This window comes from Heloderma suspectum, chromosome 3 (genome assembly GCF_057233095.1).
Source record: "Heloderma suspectum isolate Gila_16-S chromosome 3, 16-S_ref, whole genome shotgun sequence".
NCBI lineage: Eukaryota > Metazoa > Chordata > Lepidosauria > Squamata > Helodermatidae > Heloderma > Heloderma suspectum.
In genome coordinates, this window is record NC_139460.1 from 128,797,731 (window position 1) to 128,810,448 (window position 12,718).

Genomic DNA, 12,718 nt, shown 5'->3' on the forward strand with positions numbered 1-12,718 from the left:
GTGAGGGTTTGTGGCTAACAGACCCCTGCCCTTATTGCAAACTGCATACTTTCTTTGTGCTGGGCACACTGTTCCTAGTTACTGAGTAGGGGAAGTGTTTTAAGCAAGTACACAGCTTCCTTATATTTCAGAGGGGTGTGTAAGAGACACTGGCCCATAGGTGAGTATCTTGCACACCCTGACATGGCTTATCTGGGAGGGGATGAAGGATATTCTCAGGAGGTTTCCCCACTTTGCTTACCTGGGTGGAGTAACTTGTCCTTGCAGTTGCCACAGTTGTCTTTGAGGTTCCTGGTGGGTGTTTCTATCTAGAATCCTGAAGCAGTAAGCTTGTAATGGTTTTGAGAGAAGACAAGTGTTATTCATCTGTCCTCCTAACTTTGTTAACCTTAGATGTTCATTTTTGTGTAAAGTTCTCCCTCTCATTAATGTTCTCCATCACCAAGTTCCTATATGTGCACACATACTCTCTGTTCTGCAGACATGGGGGCAGGGTGGCATAGCCCCATGCAGCTTGCCATGATAAATGGAATAGCCTGCTATTTATTTATTTTTGTACCATACCTTTCCACCAAGAAAATGGCATTCAAGGGGGCTTACATTCATAGATAAATAAAAACTCAATTAAAACAATAATAAATTACATTGTTCTCTTGCTTGGTCTTATATGCCCCTGGTACTGTATTGTGAATTACTACTGGGGTAGCAGGAATCTTATCTGCTATAAGGACAGAGGGAATAATAATCTGTGGCTGTCTTCACTTTTATTCTTTTAACTTACTCTACCTCTTTTGCAGGCATAATGTTAAGCCTTTGCACAAACGAGCTGCTACTGGGCATAGGATTCTGACTTAGCTCTGAACCTTTATCATGCCTCTGCCCCGTCCTTTTTCTTCTTTTTCTGGCCCTTGTTCTGGCTATGCTCTGACAGCACATGGTTCCACAAATGGTGGGTATCACTGGGACTATGATAGTGCTACTTTGGCACAGATTCCCTCTTCAGGCTGTTCTTACCCCAGCCCACTAGGCATATGTCAACAATAGAATTATTCTCTTAGAGGTTCTAACACTAGAATCAACATAATGACATAATCACAGAAATCACAAACTCATAACAATTTTTAAAAATTATGTGTTCTTGTTCATACTTCACTTTTTCAACAAACTGACATTAACAACACTTCACAAATACAGAAAACAGTTTGGTGCAATATGGTCTTGACATATCACGTTAGGTGCTAGAAGACCTGTGCTTGACATGAAACCTGGCAGAATCACTGTACCTGTTACATTCTAGACCTACTTGCTTCTTACTCTCCATATGTAAACAATGAGCCCAAGGGAAGAGAAATAGATTAACTGTCGATAACATAAGTATCTCATGAATAAGATATATTGTTAATATGCATTGTAACTATAGCATTTAATATTGAACCTTTATTAACATTTAGATATCTGTACTGCAGTATCTTTTAGAACTTGATAAAAACTTGTAATTCTATGAAAGTTCATTAAATGGTCTGGCATCTGGGTATCTAAAAGACTGCTGCTATATCATCCGGCCTGCTAATTAAGAGCTTTTCTATATGAGGCATTTATTGTGTGCTCATCATTCTCTACTCACAGTTGTTTACAGGTTCTTTATACAGTGTAATAATCCTTCAGTTTCACACCTGTTTTTAAACAGCACTTTCAGTGAGGTTTCTTTTCTTTTTTTTTGAGCAGGGAAAATGTAGCATTATTTGTGAAAGCAAAAGAAACACATTTCCAGTTGTGTAGTAGTGCTACTCAACTATACTATAGTGCCACCTAGAGATCATGTGTGGAAAAGCAGGAAACACTCTTTGTGCAGTGTTTGGATGTCAACCATGTGATGAAACCGAAAGTATATGATGAAACAGTGGATTCAGAAACAGTGCAGAAAAGCTCTAAGCCTTTTGCCTGACCCCCAACCTTCAAAAGGTTGATGGATGGCTACCCAACAGAACGATTGGTAAGCATGCCACCAATCAGTGGTAGAACCCCAATTGTGTAATTTCCTCCCAGACAAGTTTGCCTGGCATTATCATTACTATTTCTAAGATACCAGGTAAAGTGTGTCCTATTTTACCTGTACCTTGAACAATATTTATAGCTGTCTGCTAGTAATCTTTTTATTTTATGTTTTCCCCTTTTTACTGTGTTTTTCTTCCTTCCTTTATGATTTAACCTTTAGTTTTGTCATTTGTTTTAAAACTGCATTTGCAAACCACCTTTGAGGCTACTCTTAGCAGAACGGTGGAATAAAGATATTCAGGTGTCTAAAATTATTTGTAACAAACAATGCCATTCAGCTTGAAGACTACAATTTCTTCAAAGTCTTATTGTACTTCAGCCTGGATTATTTGTGTGGGAACAAGGTCCTTCTCATGAATTTCACCTTGAAGGGAGATTATAAATACAGTGTGTGTTTTGTGGAGGGTGGGGAGGCAGGCGAAGAATCTTCATAAACCAAAAATACCTTTGCAAAGACATAAAAAAATATAACCCCCTGTTAAACTGATGGCATCCTAGGAAACTAGAAAAATATTTCTATACTTAAGTTTGCAACTGCTGCAACCATTATTCTGTACTTTAGCATGCAGAGGTATTAAGACCTGAACAAGCCCATATTTGGATAGCCACATACCATCACCTGCTCTGAGTTCCATTTGATGGAACTTTTAAGAACTGGCTTTTATATCTGAATACTAGTAAAATACCCAGCATTGCAATAGGTGGTTTGAACAAGGGCCCATGCGTGTCTGTGCATCTCTGTGCACAGGCCCACATTACATATACTTGTGGTGACCCTTTCACTGGAGACTCCATATCAAGAGGCAGAGGGGCATAATTGCACACACTGTAACATTACCTCCAAGCAAAGAAATTTACTTTGGGATGAATAACGTAATTCACTTATTAAAGAGAGTGAAATAATATGGAATAGAGTGCAGGTGACACCATTGACGAAGGGACTGACTGTGCTGATGGTAACCCCAGTTTCTTGGAATGTGCAAATAAGTTTGTTTGTTTGTTTTTTACATCCCACAGCAATGTTGCTGATTGTAGCCTGTTTATTTTGTAGCATACAACTCAATACATGTCACTGGCAACTAGCTCTGCTCATACCTATATAGTGTCATCCTGGTTACACTTTATTACAGCCTGAGCCTATTCATGTCAACTCAGAAGTCCCACTGAGTTCAATAGAAAGTACTCCCACATGTCTAAATAGGAATGCAACCTACGTCATGCTAGACTGTGACAAAGAGATCAAATAATGATACCTGACTTTTTAATATATCCATTAGATGGGAAATTCACTTCAAAAATCTAATTTTAAGTACATATTCTAGTACATCATTCTGTAGTTCCTAAATACGTAATATAGTATATAATTAACTACAGAATATTTAAATACAGCATTCATTGGCATTTATCTTCTTTTTCCTTTTTAATTGTACACCCCCCAATTTAAATTAAAAATGAGAAGGCTGTAAACTTTAGGGTAGGATACATACATACTTGCTCCTATACAAATAATGTTCATATTTTAGGAACTGAACATAATTATTTTAGCTAAATAGTTAACATAGACTGCTGTGCTAATCATCAATAATTAAAGAAGACAACGATCCAATGATACCCAATAAGCCATTTACTATACAAATTAACCAAATTCTGGGAAATTTTAACATTTCATAGAATAATAAGTTACATTTTATTTAAATCCCTTGTCAGTATTTTACACTGACTTAGGAAAGAAAACCTTTTGAAGGTAATAGCTGTTCCCATCTTCTTTACAATTTTTTGCCAAAGCAATTGTAAAGGGAGATTGTGTGATTTAAAAAAAACCCACCTCACATTTTCAGGATTTATACCATCACTCATCAAAGCACAGACCTTTGGTGGTGGTGATGTTTATTTGTTCTAAATTAGGGGTTCTCAAACATTTTCCTCACAAATCACTTAAAACTGAAGGGAGAGGGGACTCAGTAGACCATGCAATAATCCCCCCCCACACACACACACATCAAAAAACATATATAACAAATTTTAATAACAGTACCCTTGCCTTTCTAATACGATGGATGTTACTGTCTTTGTGAAAAAAGTTTTGTGAAGTCGGGTGTAATGTTTGTCAGCTTTAGCCTCAGTTCAGCTCACTACTCATCTTGCTTCTGTATGAGGGACTGGAGGGTGATAAGTGATGAAAATCCCATGTCACGCAAGTATGTGCCCTGGTCAAAACAGCCTCAATCACATTGTCAGAAAAAAAGAGCTCAAGTCCAGGTATTCTAGATTATTCTGTAACCTTTCTGCAGACTACCTGAATTGAGTTTGTGGACTACAGTTTGAGAACCTCTGTTCTAAATAATACTGACAGATTCCATAATATCCATTGCCACCAATATTCATGGTCAAGAGTATCTCCTTCACTGTTTATTTTTGTCACTGTGCATCCCCCCACTCCACCATGCAAATCTAATGATGCCTATGGAAAATTGCCCAAGATGCAAATATAGCACAATGTTAATTATAAGCAGATGCTTGAGGTGAGCTGCTGCTTCCAGAAACAAAGCAAGGCAAGAGTTTTTCCCAGGGTATCAAGTAGCATTGCCAATTTATGACATGAAGTCCCCATGTCTTTAAAATCTGTGCAGCAGAGAACAGTTGAGCAGGTGTGCTACATCACTGTGACTGCAGAAATGGTCACACCTTCCAAATTACACCCTGCCATTCAGTTAGCTAGTAAACAACACCTTTTTGAAATTGGAATCCACAACCATATTTATTTATCAGGTGCTGGTCTTGAAACCTAGCACCTAAGTACTTTAAATATCTTCCTACTTTGGTCTTCCCTTTGTGTTTACAGTTGCGTACCTCTGTCAATATCTTATTAGAAGGACAAGTTTCTAAAGTAATTAATAGGAAGATTTTCTTTCCGTGATCAGGAGCAAGTAGAGGGAAGGAATAGCTAGTAAATGATTTCATTATCCAAAAACAGACATACATCTTAGCTTCATAGAGTAGGTGGTCTGTGTGCTCTGCATTAATTTAGTCTCACTGCCAAGTCATGAGACAGGCTATTTAGGAAGCTCAAAGGATCAGAAATCAGCAATGTAATAACTTTGGAAGATTTTACAAGCAAGATAAGAGGAGCTGCCAGCACGAGTCAGAAAGAAAAGTGGTGGACTTCTCATTTTAAAAGGTATTTCCTTTTAAAAGTTTCACTTCACAGTTATAAACACAGCACTGTCATCTGTTACTTTTGAAATACATAATTGATAAACGTACTCAAAGCTCAAGAACTACCTAAGCCAGAGGCAATCACTACCATTCAGCACAGTAAAGCAATTATCAGTTCTTTGAAAATACTAGTGCAGCAAAATCTTTTTCTAAAAATTGGGGTATGGTGTGGGCTTGGCAGAGTTCTGGCCCACCCCAGCAATATTTAGCACTATGTCAAGGCAAGAGAAAGATGACCATGTATGATTATTTTCATTAGCAAGTACACAGGGTGTATTCTTTAAAAAAGCAAAGCGAAGACCTCATTCTTCTCCTATAATGTGCATGACTTGCAAAAACAGGTGAAGTAAGGCTATGCCAGTAGCGAAGTGCTGTCCCAGCACTGTTCCATGCCTAGAGGTCATGCAACTGTCCAAACTATTTTATCATGACAATCTGTTACATGATTTTCAAGACCCTATTCTTCATGTCAAAATAAAATATAAAACCTTTGTTCTTCAAACCAGTTCAAATACACATTAGTAGCATGAGAAGGGACAATAGTATTGCCACAGTAAGAGTGTGTGCCACAGACTTCTTAAGAAAACTAGCAGGGATAAGGAGTGTTCAGGTAGTAGCCATCTACCGAAAATGCGACTAGCCTTCTTTACTGTAACCAAGATCTCCCACATTCTCTTTATATTCTATTCTATTCTATTCTATTCTATTCTATTCTATTCACTCCAATTCCATTGACTAGACTGTACCATGCCACGCTTGTCTCTCTCCTTTCTGCCAAGCTTAGCAAGCGGCTTCTCATCGTCCTCTTTTAATTAGGGGTTAATACTATTTATCAGTGGAGTCAATCATGCCATTCACAGTGACATACCTGTTGTTCCCTATACAGCTCACCCTGGCGTAGACTGCTACAAATGTATTTGTTTCAACAGTAATTTGGAACAAAGTTGGCAGTCTAGCATCACATGTCCATCTAGTTCATTGCAATCCATCCACAAACACAGAGGGCCCCAGACCACAGTTCATGCATTAGAACAATTAGATAAACATTTGACTTTCATACTATAACTAAGAACTCCACTCCACGTCACTGAGATGAGGGTCATATGTACATTCAATATTTGTTAACTTTTATTTTATTTATTTAAAACATTGATATCCCGCCCTATATAATTAAGCTCTCAGCGTGGTGTACAGATCAAATCAGTTTAAACAGTATAAAACAATAATTTAAACAGCTAAAACATATTAAACAAGTTAATACCAATTAAAACTTAAAACAATAAAACAGTTAAAACAGTGTGCTACTTTTGTTGTTGTTGTTGTTCCCACTTTAGGGAATGCATTTAGCCCTCAAAGGCTTTGGTAAACAGCTATGTTTTTACTTGGCACCGAAATGAAACCAATGTCTGTGCCAATCGGGCCTCCAAGGGGAGGGTTTGCCACAACCAAGGTGCCACAGGAGAGAAGGCCCTGCTGAGCACAGAAGGCCCCCATTAACTTGTGAATTCTCTCCATGAAAAATGTACTGCATATGAATTTACATCTGGTGAGTAACCTGTGATAGCTCATTCTCACCTGTGGTGGCTCATTCACATATGGAAGTCATCATGATGCTACAATAAATGAGTAAATATTCATGTCTGAACCAGCTCTAAGGTATATACATACAAATCTGTAGTATTCTACAGAACACCTGTGCAAAAGGAGAACCTGGTGTCTTCAATACATATTCTGTACTTGCTAACTGAAAATTAAGTATTGATTCCTCAAAATCAGAAAACAGAGTGTGCATGCATGGGGAAGCCCTCAGAATCTGAAAGGTTACGTAAATTTATGTTTGAAACACCAGTCCCATGGGAATATGCATAGAAATATATGCATGTATATGCAGTGTCTATTCTATGAGAAGCAAACGTGTATTCACACAAATGCATAAAAATGACGTTATTGGTAAACAGCATTCACAGAATGAAAATTGATATGTGACGTTCAGTAGTTTATTGTGCAGCCTTAATATTCTCCTCTTTGTAATTCTGTAGGCTCCAAGAGTAGATGTACTGAGGGGATAGGAGAAGTGTGATAAGGGATTGTAAAGTCTGCTGCCTCAAGGCACATCAGTATTAACTTGTTTACAGAAATTCTTAGATGAAGAATCTGCAGTTCACATATCTCTAGAAGTTTACTTCAAATACACAGGTAGCTGTTGGCAAAAACTCAAATATTAGGGACTGTGTAGGATCAAAGGGTTCATAACAAGGGTGTTCTCTTGCAAAAGGTATTAAATGCAGATCCTGATGCCTTGATTCAAACATTTACACTAAGATTTTACTGTCGGTCCCAGCAACCATCTTTTATGCCCAGGAATGCGCAGTGGTCCACCCATGTGCATTTATAGTCCCAGCAAAAAGTTCAACTGCAATGGCAAAAGCAGTTTTGTTCTTTGAAAGAATCATACACAGAGGAAGTTAAAGGTGTGACATATATCCCTCTATCCCTTTCACTGGAACTAGGTCCCAGTGCATTTGATATACAGGTTAAGTTCGATCTGCCAAAAAAAAGGGGAACCTCTGTCCTATGCAGAGGTCTAGAGAAGAACTGACCTAATCACACTGCCTTTTTATTAATACCTGTAACTATGTTACTTTCTTAGCCAAACTCACATCGGGCAGGCAACAAAGTACCCATTCACTCCTTTTGACTCCTTTGTAGAAGCTGATATTACTTTGAATAAAGTTACTTTATCAGAAGCTGCTATTACTTCTGATATCATGGGTTTATAGACTTCCAAAATGCCACTACTGGGAGACAATTCATACTGTGTACAGGCATAGGAGAGCAACTTGGGTGAGTCTTAGGAAGACAATAATTCGCAGTGTATCTGAAACTGTTCTGCATCTTTCTAAATCAACACTAATATCAAGGAAGCACAATAAAACATTCTCAATAGGTTGTATATTAATAATACAGAATGTATACTGCAAGGCTTCACCCAATACATTCAAATTATAGTGAATATCGCTGGAAGGGGTGCGGTTAGATTCATTCATAATTTCATTTTTGCTAGGAATGGTGGGGTATTTTGGAACTTATTTGCTGATTGCTGTCAGCAATGTCACCATATTAGACCACCTGTAATTCCTAAAACTATGCTTCTATATGAGTTTGAACCTAATAACCCTAGAGTCATGCATAAAAATCTTCTTAAGCAATTGTATAGATGGCAAAGTCATGGACAGCATGTAATCAGAAGACTTCAATGCATCCAATTAAACAGCAGTGGATTGATAAAACGGAGGAGAGTATGACTTTGTACAACAGCCTTACCCAACTTGGTGCCTCCAGATGTTTGAGACTATACCTCCCAGCTAAGGATGGCACAGGTGCCTGATTCCACCCAGGAATCCAGCAGAACCCCCCCCAACACTCTCGAGCCCCACTTGCTGAGTCCTTGTCCCCTGCTCAGCGAGCAGCCCGCACTCACCCCGGCAGCCTCGCCGAGCTTCACAGTTGCCATTTTTTGAAAAGTAAAATAGTGATCGCAAAAATGCACATTTTTGTGGATGCACACATTTGCGTATTCACAATACGTGCATTTTTGTGATTACCATTTTATTTTTCAAAAAATGGCAACTGTGGAGCTCGGCGAGGCTGCCGGGGTGAGTGCGGGTCACTCGCTGAGCCCGGCTCCAGTGCAGTCTGGGGACCACCAAGCAGGGCTAGGGGCTGGGCGTGCCCTGGAGAACCTGGACAGGGGTGGGTTCTTACTGTCAGGGTTGTATCTGAGCCCATAGAGTCCCAAAGCAGCTCTGATTCTGAGGAGGAGAGACAATTCGTGGGGGAGGAACTCTCTCAGACTTCAAGGGGGAGCCCCCCCCCTCACATCCCTGGGAGCACCAGTGAATCGGGCGTGGAAAGGGAGGGACAACCCAAACTTTTAGCTGCGAGGTGTAGATGCAGGCACAAGTGAGAGATCACAGTGGCCAAGCTTTGGCGCTCAGCCTGATTGGCTCGACGTCAACAGCTGCGCCCAGAAGCATCACGGGAGAGGGGGAGATCTACCCCTTCCACCCCTTAAGTTCAGAGAATTGCCGCTTTTTTCCCAAATGGAGATCAGCTGACGTCCTAACCCTTAGAAACCCCTAGATAGCTGTTCCTTTGTAGTTTCTCGGAGCCTCAAGCAATTAGCATAAATGGAATTAAAGCCTTGGAAAGTAGCCCTTTTGTCTGAGTGTTGATTTTGGCTATTGAAGTATTCAGTAGGCAACAGAGGCATCCTGATACTCACATCCCTACTCCCAGCATTCCAGACCATTAGCCACGCTGGCTTCGACTGATGGAAGTTGAAGTCCAAAACATCTGGAGAACACCAGATTGGGGAATGCCAATGTACAAACTTATTCAGTATTAGATGGTGGCTACTAGCCAAAGTCTACTGGTCATGATGGCTATATATTACCTCCAGTATCAGAGGAACGATGCCTCTGAGTACCAGTTCCTTGGAAAATGAGCAGGAGGTGCTTTGGACTCATGTCCTGCTTGTGGGCTTCTCATCGGCATCTGGTTGGCCACTGTGGGAACAGAATTCTGGACTACAAAGGCCTTTGGTCTGATCCAGCTGTGCTCTTCTTATGTTCTCCTTAGGTTGTTTTACTCCAACTGTCACAAATCCACAAAATACTGAATTATAATCAGAGAGGTTTTTTTCATTTCATTAGTGATCTTGTTCATTGTTGTTGTGTGTTCCTTTTGGGAGGTTGCCTCTAATTTTTACTTTATTTCCAAATAAAAGAAAATTCCAAAAAGGGGAAGAGCGTGTGTGGGGGGGAAGAAGACTGAAATTAACATATATAAAATGGGAGCCCTTTGTCCTGTCTATCTGTGTTTGGCAGGCCTGATCCTTTGAAGGGGTAGTAGAATGCCTCAATGGTTCCTGCCAACAAGATGGAAAAGACTCGCAGAAGATCAGCTGGGTCTCCCATTTAAAGCAATGAGAAGATTATATAATGTGTGCCTATTTAATTGCCTCTAATACTGGGTCCTTTTTACTAATTGTCTGAAATTTGACAGGGCTGATGCCTTAAAGGAGTGGCAGAAGGCCTGAAAATGTCATGTCATTTGGATGATAAACACAAAAATTATAAGAAAGAGAAATCCAGCTGGGTCTTCTACTGAAATCAATTCAAAATTAATAAATTTTATCATTAAAAAGGAAAGGAAAAGTTTTCAAAGAGCATGGGTTAAAGTGTAAGTATCCATATATCACAATACATGTATACTACACAATGAAATTTAACCATTCATACATACATCACAGTTTCCTTTAGTTTCATTTTATCATCTTTGAGGGAAACCCTCTTGTAAAGTGTTCTACACATTTATAGCATGTGAATTTTCAACAGATTTAGCTCAATACAATCATATCAAATTTTCTCTGAAAATTCAAAGCACTTCTCCTGAGTACATGCTATTTCCATGGCCAATTTCACCTTTAAACTCCCAGGTATTTTAGTGCAGTGATTGGTGTCTTATTTGAAAAGAAAAATTTTGGTTTAAAAAATGAAAGATTGTTTTCTCCTGTCACCCAAAATGATTTCTCAAAAGCTGAACTGTTTTCTTCAACCTTTAAAAAGCACAATACAAGGATTCTCCTTGGAAGAAATCCAGCTTTCATTCTACACACAGAGAGAGACAACATTTTACTGACACGTTGAACCTACATCATTTTACTTGCAACTAAACCCCATTCACGTCAGTGAAGCATCAGTGTATTTTGAATGGAACAACTATCCCAACAGGAATTGCTTCCAAGTAAATGTGTTTAAGGACTGGGGTTCAAACACTCCAAATAGAAAACTAACCCATGACTGAATAGTGCAATCCTATACATGTCTACTCAGAAGTAAGCCCCATTGAGCTTAGTTCCAGGTAAGTGAAAATAAGTGCAGCTTAAGTCACTTCTGTCTTATTCTGTTCTCATATACCATTCTGACAGTGTACTCCTATATGTGTCTACCCAGAATATAAGTCCCACTGAATTTAGCATGACTTACGAGTGCATGTAAGACTGTAGCCCAAAACACATAAAAATAAACGAATAAACATAAAACTGCAGAAGGTGCTAACACAATAAGAGGACATCTATCTGTAAATCTGATTGTTAAATACTAATATTTCTCAGGATGGCTATCAGGGCAAAAATATTTCCAGTTGCACACAGGGGACTTAAGGATGCACAACAAAATAGGCTCACGAACACGGACTTATCTCTTAAGATTCAACACAGTTGTCTAACTACCAAAAGGTCAACCTGAGAAAACAAAGAGCTAATTTAAAAAAGTCCTGGAAAGCCATTTTTAAAGACCTCATTTAAATTCTTGGAAAGCACTGCTTCTCTAAAAATATCTATTCAACTCTTTGAACTGCCCAAGTCTTACTAAATAAATAAATAAATAAACGAATGCACACCACCTACTGTAAGTTGAAGAACTCAGGAAACAAAACGATTCAGTCATCCCACTAAAATGAGTAAAAATGAAAAGTTTCCTCGTTGCAATTACTACCAAAAGCTTGCAGGGGGCGGGGGGGAGGTCTCAGAACACCCAAATGGCATTTTTGTTTGAGTGCTGAAAGTCGAAGCAATCTCGATTCTCTCCAATTTTTTTTTTTTAATTTTTATGTCCGCGATTCCTCTGGGAGACCTGTTAAAATAACCTAACTAGCCCAGCTTTGTTTTTTGTTAATCACAATCGTTGTTTTCCTGCCCACAAAAAGGGTTAGGTTGTTAAATTTAAAACAAAAACAACAATAACGGGGCGTGTGGTGGTGGGGGGGGGGGCGCGCGCGGAGACTGGAGAGAAACCGCGGCACTTCTCTTGTAAGAGCCAGAGGGCAAAATACTTCTGATCTCCCACGCACTTTGCAGCTGCCACAATCTCGCTGTGTGTGCTTGCGCCGGGGGCACTTCGCTCGCTTTAGTACTGCTGCCAAGCCCAGCCAGCGAGGGATGTTACATGGGGGGGGGGGGGGGAGAGGCAGCATCTCCCTCATTTCCGGGGGGGGGGGAAGAGAGAGAGAAAACCTTTTCTTCTGTAAGCCTCTCAGTTACACACACACACCCCACCACCAACACATACACATCACCCAACAACATACCACATTCTAGGAATTCCTCAAAATCGCCGCACGAGCTCTTGCCCCGGCTCCTTGAGGGACCTGGAGGAAGGTCCCTTTAATGCACGCGCCAACCAGCTCCCCCCGCACATCAAGGCAGCCCCCCTCCCCCAGCTCCTCCTGCCGCCATCCAACTGTCAGCGCCCCCCCGCCCCGGCCTTCGAGACCGCATTAGTTCTCCCCCACGCCTGTCTGGACTGCTCCCGCCCTCTCTCCCTCAGGGCTGCGCTTTTGACCCCGGCTCCGCTCCCTCACATTGCACATGGCCGTGAAGGTT

The 12,718-nt window shown here is 40.1% G+C and overlaps 1 protein-coding gene across 1 annotated transcript in view; it reads right to left on the reverse strand.

The window, feature by feature from the left end:
• ST6GAL2 (ST6 beta-galactoside alpha-2,6-sialyltransferase 2) overlaps positions 1-12,469 on the reverse strand; it is a 76,052-nt gene extending 63,583 nt beyond the window's left edge. The window contains exon 1 of the mRNA XM_084841791.1: positions 12,424-12,469. The gene's annotated coding sequence lies outside the window, so the exon portion shown is untranslated. The remainder of the gene's footprint in view (positions 1-12,423) is intronic.
• Between the last annotated feature and the right edge of the window lie 249 nt (positions 12,470-12,718).